Below are 18,791 nucleotides of genomic sequence, written 5' to 3' on the forward strand. Positions count from 1 at the left end.
AAGCAGCTTGTGAGTTCATTCAAACTTGGGAGTAGTAAAGAATTAATAGGAGAAAAAATAATATTATAATAAACAAAAAATCATGTCACATAGGTGATCCTTTCTATTTCTATAGCTAAGTATATTTCAGACAGTAGAAGACAGAGTTTAAGGGAATTGAGAAATAGAGATATGAGAGCCTGCAAGGAGATCTAAAAATATGAATAGTAGAACAAACTTATTTCAGGAAACCATGATATTGAAGATACTTATAAACATAACACACGTTGAAAGACCTGAGAATCCCAGAGTTATGATCAGTCATTGTCAAGTCAAAGAATAAAATGAATGTTCATTGCATTGATTGGATTTTCTTTTTTACCCAATGTCCATGGCCTCTTAATTTCATGCAAGTTTTCTCAGTCCAATGTCACTTGACTGTGTGAGGAGCTTGAGAAGAAGTACAAGTCAGCAATGAGAAACCATACATCATTACCTACATTCATACTCCTGGGACTGACAGATGACTCTCCAATGCAGGTTCTGATTTTTATATTTCTGCTTGTCTCCTACTTATTGAGTGTAACTGGGAACTGACCATCATTATACTCACTTTAGTAGACTCTTGCCTTAAAACTGCCATGTACTTTTTCCTCAAACACTTCTCCTTTTTAGAAACCTTATTCACCATGGTGTGCATTCCCAGATTCTCATACAGCTTATCAACTGGGGACAAAGCTATTTCCTATAATGCTTGTGCTGCTCAACTATTTTTTATCTTCATTTTTGCAGCAACAGAATTTTTTCTCCTGGCCATCATGTCCTATGACTGCTATGTGGCCATCTGCAAACCCTTACATTATGCAACCATCATGAGCAGCAGAGTCTGTGGAAGACTTGTTATTTGCTGTTGGATAGCAGGTTGTCTAGTCATATTTCCACCACTTTTCCTGGACTTAAATCTGAAATTCTGTGACTATAATGTCATTGATCATTTTATCTGTGATGCTTCTCCTGTGCTAAAAATCTCTTGTTCAGACACATGGTTCATAGAACAGATGGTTGTTGCCCTTGCTGTGCTGACTGATATTGGGACATTTCTATGTGTTGTTCTGTCTTATATATACATCATCAAGACCATCATAAAGTTCCCTTCTGCCCAGCAAAAGATGAAGGCCTTTTCTACCTGTTCTTCTCACATGACTGTGGTTTCCATCACCTATGGCAGTTGTATCTTTATCTATGTCAAATCTTCAGCAAAAGATGAAGTGGCAATTAATAAGGGTGTGTTAGTGCTTATTACTTCAGTTGCCCCATGTTAAACCCATTTATATATAGCCTGAGGAACAAGCAAGTGAAAGAAGCTTTTACTGACTTAATCAAAAGAATTTCATTGATTTCAAGGAAGTAAAAGAATATTGAAACTAAGCATAAAGTATGAATTTAAAAAGAGCATTTGTCCTTAATGTCATAATCTTCATTACTTAATTAATGTACCCTGGTCTATTGCCTGTTTATAGTAACTTTCTTATATCACTGTTATTATTTAATCTCAGATTCCAAACCATCTTTTCAATGCTGGTTGAAATAAACAAGTTACACCATTTCAACTCCTGTTGAAAATAAACTTTCTGCAAGATGATATCTTTTATCAAAAGAATATGAAATTAGACTTCTAGGAGAAGGGACTTACCTAAACTCTAATCTGGCTATGATCAATAAAATAAGTATTAAATCTTGTGTGGAAAAAAAATGAATTCTTGAACTGATGGGAATATTAATGGAGTCATAGTATCCATTGTCTTACTTTAAGGTAAACACCCAAAAAGAATACACACACACACACACACACACACACACACACACGTATGATTAGATTTGCTCTTCTCAAGCAGGAATTAACTGCTGAAGATGGTTTAGTTTGAGCAAAAGGAAAAGATTTTATTGCTAGAGAGGAAAATATAATATCCATATCTACCTTATAAAAGAAAGTTTAAAATCCAAAGATTTAGAGTTTAGATTCACTGGATTCTCTCTCAAGTGAAGAAGCCTGTACATTAATTCATCAGTGGGTGTCAGTGATTTTATTAAAATATACTGAGAAATTAAAGACATAAAACCATCCATTTGATGATAAAGCAAGACTAGTGCTAAAACACATAATATAAGTCCTAAATATAGATAATTAAGCCAACAGGAGCTAGCAAATCTCAGCAAATTAAAGTCCTTAGACATTAAGAAAATTAAATCAGTAAGTACAAGGAAACCTTGTATTATAGACAAAGAATTCAATATAAAGGCAAAGATTATCTTAACATAGAAAAAACATAAGGTGCAAACTTCACTAATATTTCTCAAAGAAAGAGGTTCTATAATTGTTTATTTTATACCATACTATCTTTTGCATTTCTCACCATAAGCTTCAGTGGTCCAGACTGGAATGTTTGTGACTTTCATTTTTAAACCTATGCTCAAGGCATCGCCTCTTACAAAGATTTCCTTTTCTGTGTCCCTCCCTAGTTTTCTGTGTGGAGCCCCTCATGGGGCACCTGTCACGTGCTGCAGTTAGTTATTATGCAATGACAGATCATCCCAAATCAGTGGTTTAAAGCTTGAGCTTCTGAGTCAGTGGGCTGTTTCTGTCTGTTTGAGCAGATATTAGCTGATCTTGACTGGGTTTCTTTATATGAGTGTCACTAAGGATGACTGGGTCTTGTTGTCAGGTAGGGCCTCACTCACAGCTTTAGAAGCTGGATGACTCCTTACTAAGATAAATGAACCCTCTTCCAGATGATGTTTCATCTTCCAGCTGGCAATTGTTCACATGGCAAGATCTTGAGGGAGAGAGTAGAAGCAGGCAAGGCCTCTGGAGTCCTAGGCACATATCCCTTCTACATCACACATTCTATTAGTCAAGCAAGTCACAGGACCAACCAGCATTCAAGGCAGAAAGGCAGAATCACTTGTGCATGGAAGCAGCCGGGACACACATTGCAGATGTGCAGATAGAGAGAGAGCAAGGCATCTTTGCTATCTAATTTCCACAGACACTATGCTTCCCCTAAAAGTCATGAATTTCCCATCTATTTTGTCTCAAGTATTACTGTTATGTGTTTAGTGTGCATACAAATCCCTGTGAAGACAAGTAGGATCAGTATTGTTTTTTAAAGAAATATTAGTTGAATAAATCCTGTATAAAACATGAAGGACTAAACTTTCAGAGAAAGAACATCTATAAAAATTCTAACTTTGAATAAGAATCATATAGAGAGAATGAGTGTAATTTTGTGAAATAAAAAAAATATTCATAACATAGTGTTCCATATATCTTTTAATTTTAAAATCTTTTCACATTTTTCACTGAAAGCAATGCTAATCATACAATGAGAGTAATAAAGTTTTTCACATAAGATGTGCTTGCTAATTCTCAAACCATGTCTCCCAGGTAAATTTTTGAGAAATGGCAAGACTGAGGTTTAATGACTTGAAGTTTAATGAAGTTTAATGAAGTTAATGACTCCCATTTCTTTCTTCTGTCTAGACAATTCAAAGTCATTTCTTTTGGTCCTTGTATAATAATTATCTTTAGGTGTTCCCATTCCCTTATTTTTTTTTTTTTAATTTTTTCTCTTGTATGTCCATTTCTCATTCCCATTCCTCCACTGGCAACCATCTTTATTATTTTTAAAGCTTAATTTTTATTTACTTGTGTTTTTTCTACAAAATATGTTTGAATAGATCTAGCAAAGCTATGCATTGCTAGTAATTGCTGGAGAATATTATTTGCACCCAGTAGCATTCACCTCCAATGTATATGTCTATTCCACTATATGACACAGCCTCTCCAATATAATAGAAGTGTAACTTCAAGGAAACTGTTTACACAGTATACATGTATAACTTTTTAAAAACATCAGTTAAGACACTAATGCATAAAATAGTCTTCAGCAATAGTGATAAATCATTTTCTAACAATGACAACATAATTACAATTCAATTTTAATTGAAAAATGTAAAATGTATTATTTGGGCTTCCCAGGTAGCACAGTGGTAAAGAATCTGCCTGCAAATGCAGGAGACACAAGAAATGTATGTTCAATCCCTGGATCTGGTAGATCCCCTAGAGTAGAAAATGGCAGCCTGCTCCAATATTCTTGCCTGAAAAATTCCATGGACAGAGGATCCTGGCAGGCTACAGTCCATGGGGTCACAAAGAACTGGACATGACTGAGTGCACACACACGCAAAGACACCCAAGAACACACTCACACACAAATATATTATTTAGCAATGTGATTACAGTGTGAACATGTACACTTCACACTTTTGAAGCTATGAAATTTTAAAACACAAAAGAATGCTTCATAATAAAAATAAAGCAATACAAACTGAGAGAGAAGAGAGTGAAAACAGTCATATATCACCACTTTCTTTCTTTTTTTTTTTTAAATCACCACTTTCTTAACACCAAAACTTATCCTCTGTACACTGGAGGGAGGGGATATATGTACACCTATGGCTGACTCACATTGAGGTTTGACAGAAACAACAAAATTCTGTAAAGCAATTATCCTTTAATAAAAAATAAATTTAAAAAATTAGTGCAAAGATGACTTTAAAAAAATTTTAGAGACAGAGTTTTGGATGAAGTAGAAAGAAATAGCTCATTGCTTTTTCAGGTAAAGGGGATTACTGTTCTCAAAAGTGTGTGCCCCACCTGAAGAGGGTAGTAAGGAGTTTTACAGTAAAGGTTCAAAGAGCAAGAAATGATCAGCTTGTGGACTTTCTTCTGATTGGATGGTGGCGAGGTAAAGGGGAGTTAGTGTCAGGAAGCATTTAACAAGAGGCTTCCTGTGTACTTTTTTCTGTCAGGAACCCTCTGGCCCTTATGGATTCCTGAATATTCAGGAATTAAAAGGAGAGGCATACCTTTCCCGGGGCTGAGGAATCCAGGCATTTCTCATTACAGTGATAAGTACCCTCTTCCTTTTTATGAGCCAAATGGTAAAAGGTGATTGTTTGCAACTCTCTCTCTTTGACAGGGATCATCTTATGTTTTGTAAGTCTGGAATTTTAATCTTTGTCTCTGCAGAGTAACCACCTTGTAAGACAGTATATATGCCCATGCCATGTTGATTAAAACACCTTTGCTCCATCAGAGCTTTGGTCCCCGTGTCTGTCTTTCTTTCTTTCTTTCTTTCCTTCCTTCCTTCCTTCTTTCTTTCTCTTTCTTTCTCTCTCTCTCTCTCTTTCTCTCTTTCTTTCTTCTCTGTCTCTCTCTCTCTCTCTGTCTCTCTCTCTCTATTTCTGGCTAATTCCTTGGAGCACAGAGGCCCGCTGAGCTCACTTTCTTGCCCGGGCTTCTAAGACCCTCTCGAGAAGGCACACTGTGCCTTCACCCACTCGAGAGGGCGCCCGGTGCCTACGTGCAGTAGTGCAAGCCCCAAGAACAGGACTCTATTGGCTTTCTGCGTAAACCAAGGGATATCAGCCTCTTTCTCTCTCTTACTCTTGGAACCACCAGGTTCTGGTCCATTAAAGGGCCAACAAGTTAGCATTTGTCAACCTTCTGGTTCTAGGGAGTCGTGTGAGGCCAATGTGCTTGTGAGCAGCACACAGTTAAATTCTTCCACATGGTGGGGGTTTTAGTACCTGAACAACAGGTCAAAGGACATGGTTCAAAACTATTATCTATAGCCCTTCAAGAACTAAAGGTCCTTGACTTTGTTTACTGGGTAAAGTATCATTATTTCATCTTGCTGACTGTTTTTCTTTCATTCTGCACTTATTCCCTGCTCTGATTCAATTCGTTCTTTGACTAAATTTTTTCTACAGACAAAATGTAGACAGAGCACATGAGTGGGGTTTTTCTAGGAAGGTCTCATAACTTAGGTGACACTCTTAAGTTTTATGTCAAATTAGAATGAACTAAAAATTGCTTGAAGAAATATATACATTCTTTTCAAGGTTATTTTTTCCCCAATCACAACTTATAAATTCTAGACTTAGAAAGGAAAACACTAAAAAATCAATGGTGGGTTACTGATTCCAATGATTGCAGAACTTTGTGGCATCTCCTTGTGCTAACTTGCCATACAGTCTTTTTAACTACTTCTTGTAAGTTTTTGTAATTGCTTGTTTATTTCATTTTCCACTCCACTTGGACCCAAGCACAGATTGAATAAACTCATTTCTCTACACTTTATTTTCTATTTCATTTCTCTCTGTTATAACTTTATTATTTTCTTATACTTCTATATTATCTTACTTCTCCATGCTTTAGGTTTAGTTTTTCCTTTGTCTATTTCCTCAATTTGTTAAGGTTAGGCTCCCGATCAGATCTTTCTTCTTTAATGATGGATATTTACATACCTAAATTTCCTTTAAGCACTGCCTTACTTGCATCTTTGGCCAGTTTTGAAAGTTATGTTTTGGTTTACATTCATCTCTAAGTATTTCCTAGTTTCCTTTGTGATTTCTTCTGTGACTTATTGGTTGTCTATTTTGTGTTGTTTAAAATATTCACATATTTGTAAATTCTTCATTTTCCTTTTGTTATTGATATCTAGCTTCATCTCACTGTAGTCAGAGAAGATACTTTATGTGATGTCAATTTATTAAATTTGCTGAGACTTATTGCCTCAGATGAAAGTGAGTAGAGAGGCCACTATCTCTGGGGCTGGATATGCCACTGCCACTAGGGGTAGATAGGCAACTTTTGCTGGATCAGGTTCTGCAGTTAACCTTCAGCAATTTCAGCTCTGAAGCTATAGAGATGAGGATCTCCTTCAGAGAAAAATGAAACCTCTTAGGTTATACATGCAGTACCTGAGCTGGGAATTTGAATCCCCTAACTCATCCTTTCCTTCACTACTTTTATTAGTGACTTTAGGAACAACCACCCAAAGTCATTACATCCCTTAGTTTTCAAAACATATTCAAAAATATCAAACACAGTCACTTAGTTTCTTGTTTCTTTTTAGTGGTTTATTAAAAGTTGTTGTTCAGTCACCCACTTGTGTCTGACTCTTTGTGACCCCATAGATTTCAGCATGCCAGGCCTCCCTGTCCCTCACCATCTCCCAGAGTTTGCCCAAGTTCATGTTCATTGCATCCGTGATTCAGTCCAGCCATCTTATCCTCTGTTGCCCTCTTCTCCTTCTGCCCCTGATCTTTATGAGCATCAGAAATTTTTCCAATGAGTCATCTGTGCACATCAGATGATCAAAATATTAGAGCTTCAGCATCAGTCTTTTCAGTGAATATTCAGGGTTAATCTCCCTTAGGATTGACAGGTTTGATCTCCTTGCTGTCCAAGGGACTTTCAGGAGTCTTCTCCAACACCACAGTTCAAAGGCATCAATTCTTTGGCATTCTGCCATCTTTACGATCCAGCTCTCGCAACTATACATGACCAGTGGGAAGACCATAGCCTTGAATAAACGGACCTTTGTCAGCAGAGTAACATCTCTGCTTTTCAAAACACTGTCTACGTTTGCCATCGTTTATCCTGCCAAGAAGCAATTGTCCTCTGGTTTCAAGGCTGCAGTCACCGTTCTCAGTGATTGTGGAGCCCAAGAAGAGTAGGTCTGTCACTACTTCCACCTTTTCCCCTTCCATTTGCGATGCAGTAATAGGGCCAAATGCCGTGATCTTAGTTTTTTAAATATTTAACCTTAAGCCAGCTTTTTCACTCTCCTCCTTCACCCTCATCAAGAGTCTCTTCAGTTCCTCTTCACTTTCTGTCATTACAGTGGTATCATCTGCATATCTGAGATTGTTGATATTTCTCCTGCCTATTTTCATTTGGGCTTATAACTCATCCAGCCCAGCATTTCTCATGATGTGCTCAGCATATAGGTTAAACAAACAGGGTGAGAGCAGACAGCCCTGTCCTACTCCTTTCTTGATCTTGAACCAATCAGTTGTTCCACATAGGGTTCTAACTGTTGTTTCTTGACTCGCATACAAGTTTCTCAGGAGACAGGTAAGATGGCCTGGTATTCCCATCTCTCTAAGAGCTTTCCACAGTTTTACATGATCCACACAGTCAGAAGCTTTAGCATAGTCAATGAAACAGAGATAGAAATTCTGAAGTTCCCTTGCTTTCTCTATTGTCCAGCGAATGTTGGCAATTTGATCTCTAGTTTGTCCTTCTTTTTGAACCCAGCTTGGACATCTGGAAGTTCTTGGTTCACATAATGCTGAAGCCTAGCATGTAAGATTTTAAGCATGACCTTACTAGCATGGAGGATAAGTGCAATCATCCAATGGTTAGCACATTCCTTGGTACTACTCTTCTTGGGAATTGGGATGAGGATTGATCTTTTCCAGTCCTGTGCCACTGCTGGATCTTCCAGATTTGCTTGCATACTGAATGGAATCCTCCTTTAGAAATTTAAACAGTTCTGCTGGAATTTCACTGGATCCACTAGCTTTAATAACAGCTATGCTTCTTAAGGCCTACTTGACTTCACACTGCAGAATGTCTGGGGCTCTGGGTGATTAACCACACCATCATTGTAATCCAGTTCATTATATCTTTTTTATACAGTTCTTCCATGTATTCTTTCCATCTCTTCTTGATCCATTCATCATTTACTAGGCCCCTACCATTTGTATCCTTTACTGTGCCCATCTGGGTGGAATGCTCCCTTGAAGTGTCCAATTATTCCTGAAGAGCAAACTGTACATAGCCATAACAAATAGGAGATACAAATTAGATATAGGTATAGATACAGGATGAGATTTATTATAGAGTAGCCCATATAGATATATTACATTTCTCTACAAATAGTGCATGCCATAGACTATCAAGGCTCTCTTTATTATGGGAAATAAAATTATTAGCATCTTTAAATCTAACCAGCTTGGAGAGCCATTCCAGAAACCGCAGAATCAATTCACCAAACTCATCCTTAAAATTCTGTTCCTCTGGAATCTTTATTGGTAACAATATTTGTATTAATCAGAGTTTTCTGGAGAAAATGAACCAATAGGATATATATAATCTGTATAAGCAGTAAACAGTACATAACCATAACAATTAGGAGATATAAATTAGATATAGGTATAGATATAGGCATAGATGATCTCTGTTCATTTCCAAGGCAAACCATTCAATACCACAGTAATCCAAGTCTATACCCCGAACAATAATGCTGAGGAAGTTGAAGTTGAATGGTTCTATGAAGACCTACAGACCTCCTAGAACTAACACCCAAAAAAGATGTCCTTTTCATTATAGGGAATAGGAATGCAAAAGTAGGAAGGCAAGAAATATCTGGGGTAACAAGCAAATTGGGCCTTGGAGTACAAAATGAAGCAGGGCAAAGGCTAATAAAGTTTTCCAAAGAGAATGCACTGGTCATAGCAAACACCCTCTTCTAACAACACAAGAGAAGACTGTGCACATGGATATCACCAGATGGTCAATACTGAAATCAGAATGATTATATTCTTTCCAACAAAAGATGGAGAAGCTCTATACAGTCAGCAAAAACAAGACTGGGAGCTGACTATAGCTCAGGTCATGAACTCCTTATTCCCGAATTCACTTAAATTGAAGAAAGTGGGGGAAACAACCAGACCATTCAGGTATGACCTAAATCAAATCACTTGCAATTATACAGTAGAAGTGGCAAATAGATTCAAGGGATTAGATCTGATAGACAAGAGTGCCTGAAGAACTATGGACAGAGGTTTGTGACATTGTACAGGAAGCAATGATAAAGACCATCCCCAAGAAAAAGAAATTCAAAAAGGAAAAATGGTAGTCTGAGCAGGCCTTACAAATAGCTATGAAAAGAAGAGAAGCAAAATGCAAAGGAGAGAAGGAAAGATATACCCACTTGAATGAAGAGTTCTGAAGAATAGCAAGAAGAGATATAAAAGGCTTCCTCAGTGATCAGTGCAAAGAAACAGATGAAAACAATAGAATGGGAAAGACTAGATATATCTTCAAGAAAAATAGAGATACCAAGGGAACATTTCATGCAAAGATGGGCACAATAAAGGACAGAAACGGTATGGACCTTACAGAAGCAGAAGATATTAAGAAGAGGTGGTAAGAATACACAGAAGAACTATACAAAAAAGATCTTCACGACCCAGATAATCACGATGGTGTGATCACTCACCTAGAGTCAGACATCCTGGAATGCAAGGTCAAGTGGGCCTTAGGGAGCATCACTATGAACAAAGCTAGTGTAGGTGATGGAATTCCCGTTGAGCTCTTTCAAATCCTAAAGGATGATGCTGTGCAAGTGCTGCACTCAATATACCAGCAAATTTGGAAAACTCAGCAGTTTTCCAGGACTGGAAAAGGTCAGTTTTCATTCCAATCCCAAAGAAAAGCAATGTCAAAGAATTCTAAAACTATTGCACAATGCACTCATCTCACATGCTAGCAAAGTAATGCTCAAAATTCTCCAAGACAAGCTTTAACTGTACATGAACCATGAACTTCCAGATGTTCAAGCTGGATTTGGAAATGGCAGAGGAACCAGATATCAAATTGCCAACATCCACTGGATCATCGAAAAACCAAGTGAGTTCCAGAAAAACATCTACTTCTGCTGTACTGACTATGCAAAAGCCTTTGACTCTGTGTATCACAACAAACTGTGGAAAATTCTGAAAGATGGGAATACCAGACCACCTGACCTGCTTCCTGAGTAAATCTGTATGCAGGTCAAGAAGCAACAGTTAGAAATGAACATGGAAAAACAGACTGGTTCCAAATTGGGAAAGGAGTATGTCAAGGTTGAATATTGTCACCCTGCTTATTTAACTTATATGCAGAGTACATCATGAGAAACGCTGGGCTGGAGGAAGCACAAGCTGGAATTGAAATTGCCAGGAGAAATATCAATAACCTCAGATATGCAGATGACAGCACCCTTATGGCAGAAAGCAAAGAAGAACTAAAGAGCCTCTTGATGAAAGTGAAAGAAGAGAGTGAAAAAGTTGGCTTAAAGCTCAACATTCAAAAAACTAAGATGATGGCACCTTGTCCCATCACTTCATGGCAAATAGATGGGGGAACAATGGAAACAGTGAGAGACTTTATTTTTGGGGGCTCCAAAATGACTGCAGATGGTGACTGCAGCCATGACATTAAAAAAACGCTTGCTCCTTGGAAGGAAAGTTATGACAAATCTAGACAGCATATTAAAAAGCAGAGATATTACTTGCCAATGAAGTTCCATCTCACCAAAGCTATGTTTTTTTCCAATAGTCATGTATGGGTGTGAGAGTTGAACTATAAAAAAAAGCTGTGCTCCAAAAATTGATGCTTTTGAACTGTGGTGTTGGAGAAGACTCTTGAGAGTCCCCTGGATTGCAAGGAAATCCAACAGTCCATCTAAAGGAAATCAGTCCTGAATATTCATTGGAAGGACTGATGTTGAACCTGAAACTCCAATACTTTGGCCATGGGATTCAAAGAACTGACTCATTTAAAAGACCCTGATGCTGGGAAAGATTGAGGGCAGGAGGAGAAGGGAATGACAGATGATGAGATGGTTGATGGCATCACTGACTCAATGGACTTGAGTTTGTGCAAGCTCCAATAGTTGATGATGGACAAGGAAGCCTGGCGTGCTGCAGTCCATTGAGTCACAAAGAGTCGGACATAACTGAGCAACTGAACTGAATTGATAGATATAGGTGAGATTTATCATAGTAATTGAAACACATAATCATGGAGCCTGAGAAATCCAACAAGCTGCCATCTGCAAGCTGGAGAACCAGGGAAATTCATGGTTTAAGTTCTAGTTCAAGTTTGAAAAACTGAATATGAATGTCACTCAGTCATGTCCGACTCTTGTGGCACCATGGACTATATTGTCCATGAACTTTCCAGGCAAGAATACTAGAGTGGGTAGTCTTTCCCTTCTCCAGGGAATCTTTCCAACACAGGGATCAAACCCAGGTCTCCTGCATTGCAGGCAGTTTCTTTACCAGCTAAGCAGCAAGGGAAACAAATTTGAAGGTTTTAAAACCAGGGAGCCTGGACATGTCTGGTCATCCAGTGGTTAAGATTTTGCACTGCCTCTGCAGGGAGTGAAGGTTCAATCCCTCCATGACACACAGCAAGGCAAAAAAAAAAATACAAATAAACAAAACCAGGGTGCCAATCTTGGTCCAAGATTGAAGCCCCATGAACCAGAACTGTCAGTGCCAAAGCAAGATAAGATGTTTTCCAGTTTCAAGTGGAGATCTGTCGGGGTCCAGCCCCAGCAGGATGCAGGGGAACCCTCAGGATGAACGGCGTCGGCGAGAGAAGACACGTAGGACTGGTCTGGATAGGGCCAAGTCTGTGAGGGAGAGAGAGAAAGAGGGAGAGAGAGAGAGAGAGAGAGAGAGAGAGAGAGAGAGAGAGAGAGAGAGAGAGAGAGAGACCAGACCAGGATATGCAGCAGAGTCTGGCAGTTGCTTTATTTTTCACCGTAGCCTTTATACCCTAAGTTGGTACATTTCTAAGGGGCAGATAAGCACACAGACTTAGTTTAACATTACATCAGCTTGTCCTTCACAAAACCAGGTGTTCTCTGTATAGTTTTGTTTATGAGAGTCTTTTCCCATAGATTTTTTGTACATTATCTTCTGGCCTTGAGGTTAGCAGAAAACAGGAAAGTGGCAGTCTCATGGTACAGCAGGTTGCAACATAATAGAAATACAATCTTGTTAACATAAAAGTCAGTCTTTTTACAGAAGTTTTTAGCTAAATTTATCTAAAAAGCTTAACACACAAAGACTCTACGGCTCTGGTGAGGGAGCCCCTGTTTAGCACTCCTGGTTAAAATGAACAATTATCTTATTGTTTTTACACTAGGGCTAAACTCTTATTTTACTAGCTCTCCAACTATGTTAACAATAGTTTCCACTGCACAACCTCAGCATATTAACATCAATCAAACGTTGATCTAATAACCACTTTTAAAACAATATTTTTTGTATTTTCTAATAGGGCTTCCTCACCCCCCAAAGGGCTCTGTGCCTATTAGGGCCTTTTTTTATGGTTAATCTCTATGTATAATATCTTTTGGCTTTCAGGCCTGTTGACAATTTATGGCTTGCACCTGGTGCAACTTTAAGCAACTTCAGTAGCTGACCCTGTCTTTTTTTGTGGTTAATCTATTTTCTTTCTATTAGGTGTCATCTCCATGGGAACTAGATAGGATTACATTTTTACAGAACAGAAATGCAAAGGATTGCAAAAACAGCAGATATGGCACAAAACAGGCTCTTAGTCTAAAAGTTAACTGCCTGCAAGAAGTCACCAGCTAATCTCTATCTAAAGTATTTTCTATTAGGCACATTTGTGGCTATACTATTTGTGGAGCTTTTCTCACCCCACGGAGGGACCTATGCTTAATAATTTCTTTTGTTAGCATACTGTGCTTAGGATGTTTAGGACAATCATGAGCATTTTGTGCAATGAGAGCACACATTTATCAAACAAGCCAGAATGCCAGCAAAAGGGTTTGAATCAAAGCATTTCCTTCATCCCTGGCCCCTTCATAGGGTACCAGCATCCAGGAGATTTATTAGTTAAGGTTTTAAGTTGTTCTTTATTCAGTGAAAGAGGAGCAGGAGAACTCTCGGCAGGCAACACAAGAATTTGCAGCAGGACAAACAAGAACAACAGCAGAAAAGGGGGGAGGATACAGGGTGGGGTAGAGGCTGAGGCCAATCTGGAGTGTCCCTTATCCTAGATGGCCTTGCCTGTCAGGTTTTTTTCCTCATGACCTCGTCATGGATGGGATCCCGGACAGCCTTGCCTGTCCGGTATTTTCTTCATGACCTCATCATGGGCGGGACCTCCCATGATGGCTCCCGGCAGAGATCATATTCACTTTTCCTCTGCCTTTTTTTTCTAGTCAGGCCTTCAGTAAATTGGAGGATGCCCACTTGCTTTGTTGAGGCCCATCTTCTTTAGCCAGTCTATAGATTCAAATGCTAATCCTTCCCAGAAACACCCTTACAGACACACTCTGAAATATTTTACCAGCTATATGGGTGTTCATTAGCTCTGTCAAGTTGACACATGAAACTATGACACCTTCTTTTTTGTTTGTTACAACTTATATGATAGAGAGACCTTAAAATTACTAATATCAAATTGTCTTACTTTTTTATTTTTTTGTACCAGTGCAAGTCTCCTAAATGTTATAATTCAAGGGCATAACTCCCCAATAAGTATAAAGCTACACCTTGTTTTATTAATATTAGCTATTAATTTCATAATATGTTATTTGATAATTAATTGAGTTAATTGCTAAATTATTAATTTATTAATAAATTGAGTTTTGAGCTACTTTTTTCTTGTGTTAGACTTTGTACCTTGAAACAATCTTTCAGTTCAGTTCAGTACAGTCACTCAGTCATGTCTGACTCTTTGTGGCCCAATGGACTGCAGCATGCCAGGCCTCCCTGTCCATCACCAACTCCCAGTGTTTACTCAAGATCATGCCCATTGAGTCAGTGATGCCATCCAACCGTCTCATCCTCTGTCATCCCCTTCTCCTCCTGCCTTCTATCTTTCCCAGTATCAGGGTCTTTTCAAATGAGTCAGTTCTTCGCATCAGGTGGCCAAAGTATTGGAGTTTCAGCTTCAGCATCATTCCTTCCAATGAACACCCAGGACTGATCTCCTTTAGGATGGACTGGTTGGATCTCCTTGGAGTCCAAGGGACTCTCAAGAGTCTTCTTCAACACCACAGTTCAAAAGCATCAATTTTTCGGCGCTCAGCTTTCTTTATAGTCCAACTCTCACATCCATACATGACTACTGGAAAAATTACCGAAATTTATTGCCTGGATGATGCCATCACATATTATAAAATGAGTTATTTTTCAACAATCTTTTCAAGGATTTGCTGAATAAGATATATTCTAATGTGGTGAGTTTGATGGCATTTTATGCCATTACAGTGAAATTTAGTCAAGTTTTTTAGACTTTTTTTTTAATCACTACTTGGCTTCTGAGGTCTTAGTTCCTGGACAGTCAAAGTGCCAAATCCTAACTACTGGACTATCAGGGAATTTCCAAGCTTCAGGGGAAAATTATTTAAAAAAAAAAAAAAAAAAGTCTCACTGCACTCAGGATCTCATTTCCCTGACCAGGGAGTAAATGTGGGCCTCCGTAGTGAAAACGCCAAATCTTAAACACTAGAACACCAGGGAACTCCCTAAAATCAAGTTTTCAATGGTAAAACTAATGTGATGGTTGGTCTTACTCATTCTGTTACAGATTTTTAATAAACTCAGTTATAGGCAGGTATACTACTGAGGGTATATTTCACCTTTTATTAAAATATGATATATGAGTTAGTTTTATTGTATATAATTAGTGTCTTCTGATCATTTATCCCAAGGAAAATTTTGCTTTTGAGTTGTTTAATTATCCCACCCAATAAGATCCCTTGTATGTATAATTAATAAGATGCTAAAAAATATACTCTTTTTTAAATATAACATTAGCAGTGATATAGCTCCTCTCTTGGGCTTCCCTGGTGTCTCAGTGGTAAAGAATCTGCCTGCCAATGCAGAAGGGTTCAGGAAGATCCCTTGGAAAAGGAAATGCCAACCCACTCCACTCTTCTTGCCTGGAAAATCCCAAGAACAAAGGAACCTGACAGACTAATAAAGGAAGCCCCCTATTCATGGGGTCACAAAAGAGTCAGACATGATGTAGCAACTAAACAATAACAAGAAGCTCCTCTCTTAGAGGTTGCAATTCTTGAATTTTTGCATTCCCATTACCAATTATAAGAAATGTTTAAAAAATGTTACACTGGTATTAATATTTGTTTCATTTCTATCTTTTCAATATAGGTGGGAAAGTAACAGGGTATTAATTAAGGGGGATAAAAATCAAATATATTCTGGTTTTCCTAAGCATTATATAAGTTCAAAATAGCATGAGGGGATGAGACTCGCAGACTGCACAACCATATCTCTACAACTGAATCACAACTTAAATACGTTGGACTTTTATTTTCCAATTCATTAAAAAAGCTTTTCTTGACTGTAAAGAGTACCTTCATAATGCCTCAGACTTGTACCTAATTTTTTTCTGCACTCTAGAAAAAAGTACAAATGCTTCAATAGCTTACATGAGATAAGTACTTGAGGATATGAATCTTTTAAATATATAAATTAGGCTAATTCCTGGGAAAATCTAAAACCGATTTACAAATGATTTAGTTTGTTTCCTTTTTGATTAATCATTTAACGTAATTTTATTGCACACAATTCTGTAATGTTAAGGCACTGCTGCTGCTGCTGCTGCTAAGTCGCTTCAGTCATGTCCGACTCTGTGCGACCCCATAGACGGCAGCCCACCAGGCCCCTCCATCCATGGGATTTTCCAGGCAAGAGTACTGGAGTGGGGTGCCATTGCCTTCACCAAATGTCAAGGCACAGAGTTTATTAAATCTAACTAAATCTCTGCCACTCTATTTTCTGATTAATTGTATGTATATACATATATATATGTATTATATATAATATATATATAAGTTAAGTATAGCATTCAATAACTTGAGAAAAAAGGCTCTGAAAGCTGGTCACTGGCAAGGGAGATATCTTTATGATTATCATTTTCTTACAATACATCTGGGAATTTTTTCTTTTTGCCAGATGACAGCATCCTAGAAAGATTATTTTTCCATTAACTAATAAGGAGGAAAAAAGGAGCTATATATATGCTGGTTACATTTGAAATTAATAAATAACAAGACCAATTTAGACACGGGGAATATAAAAATTGTAGTGAATCTTTCTCATTTGATTCTGAAACCACTGTGAAGTTTAAACAATCTTCTAGGCCAGTTCAGAGACTTTGGTCAAACTAAGAGGAGATCATACAGAGAAGAAATAAATTATTTCAGGAGGTAGTCATAAATTTTAAAATGATGGAAACAGAAAAGAGTAATAAGACAAACAGGTCTTATATAGGTCTTTGGTATAGAGTAGATTTTTAAAACAGCTGAGAAACATATTGAGAAAGAGTTATCAACAGCAGGAGGAAATTTGATAAAGCAACATAAATATAAAGAAGAGAAAAATATTTTGAATTTTTTTTCTAACATAACACTGTTAAAGAAAGAATCATGATGTAGGTCTTAAGAACAAAGCAGCTTATTTCTAAAATCTGTTTTGGAGATTGAAAACTACTCTTTCTTCTATGGATGTAACAGTTTGCATGTTTCTATACTCACAGAGAGATTTCACCCTTATATATATATTCTAAAATTTTCTTAATAAATATTAATTATTAATTTAGTCTTAAATCCTAGTTTACACAAAATGGCCTCAGAAATATTTTACCTATAAGATCCTGTGATTAGGCTCTACCATTTGTAGCTTGGTTTTTAATTTCCAAATGGACTAGTGTATTATCATGAGTTCTGAATATTGTTTTTTATCACTGCCATTCTTGAAGCAGATATCTATATATTGATTATATATATAGATAGTTAATTCTTGATTAAAAAAGCATTTTTTGTTCATGTGCCTTTACAAAAAGAGACAGAGAAGATAATCTATAAGGAGAAGTAAAAGGTGTATTGATGAGAATGTAAAGAAATATAGATCAGAAAGAGGAAAAAAATGGGGTGAAAACAAGCAAGTAAGTTTATGGACCTTTTGGTGGTGGTGGTAATGGTGCTCAGTAGTATCCAACTCTTTGAGACCCTATTATACTGTAGAGTGCCAGGCCCCATGTCCGTGGAATTTTCCATGTAAGAGTACTGGAGTGAGTTGCCATTTCCTACCCAGAGATTGAACCCCAGTCTCTTGCATCTCCAGCATTGGCAGGCATATTCTTTACCATTGCACACATGACCCTACTTCAACATTTCCCTAACTCCTTGAGAAGAATGTAATTTTTCTGACTAATTCATTAAAGTCTTGTTTCATTTGTTTGTTTCTTGGGGTATAGATAAATGGATTTAGCATGGGAGAGATGGAAGTTATTAATATTGACGCACCCTTATTCATTTCCATTTCATCTTTTGCTGAATTTTTGATATAGATAAATATACAACTGCCATAGGTAATGGAAACACAATCATGTGGGAAGAACAGGTGGAAAATGCCTTTTTCCATTGTTGGGCAGAGGGGAATCTTAGAAGTGTTTGGATAATACTTACACAGGACCAAACCACAAACATGAGAATCATTATAAGGATTAATGCAGAACAGATGATAACCATCTTCTCCATGAACCGTGTATCTGAGCATGTGATCTTCAGGACAGGTTTAGCATCACAGAAAAAGTGGTCAAGAACATTAGAATCACAGAATTCCAGGCTCAGTTCCAAGCTAAATGGTGGGATCATGATCAACACAGTGGTCATCCAACAGCAGAAGACGAGTCTTTTGCAGACCCTGTGGTTCATGATGGTCATGTAAGGCAGGGGTTTGCAGATGGCTACATAGCAACCATAAGACATGTCAGCCAAGAGAAAAAATTCTGTTATTTCAAACAGGTCTGTAAAAAATAGTTGGTATACACAAACATTATAGGTAATGGTCCTGTCACCTGATGATATACTGTACAAGAATCTAGGAGTGCAGGCAGAAGTGAATGAGATTTTTAAGAAGGAAAAATTTTGGAGAAAAAAGCACATCACAGTTTTAAGGTGGGACTCGACCAATATGAGGATGAGGATGGCCAGGTTTCCAATTACACTCAACATGTAGGTGATGAGTAGAAGTATGAGAGTCAGAATCTGCTATTGTGAGTCATCTGTCAGTCCCAGTAGGATGAAAGCGATGACTGCTATATGGTTTCTCAT

General features: G+C 37.7%; 2 pseudogenes; one reads left to right on the forward strand and one right to left on the reverse strand.

The window, feature by feature from the left end:
* The first annotated feature begins 453 nt into the window (after positions 1-453).
* LOC133043394 (olfactory receptor 6C2-like) lies at positions 454-1,390 on the forward strand (annotated as a pseudogene).
* A 16,463-nt stretch (positions 1,391-17,853) lies between these two features.
* On the reverse strand, positions 17,854-18,791 carry LOC133043174 (olfactory receptor 6C68-like; annotated as a pseudogene).

Source organism: Dama dama, chromosome 22, assembly GCF_033118175.1.
Source record: "Dama dama isolate Ldn47 chromosome 22, ASM3311817v1, whole genome shotgun sequence".
NCBI lineage: Eukaryota > Metazoa > Chordata > Mammalia > Artiodactyla > Cervidae > Dama > Dama dama.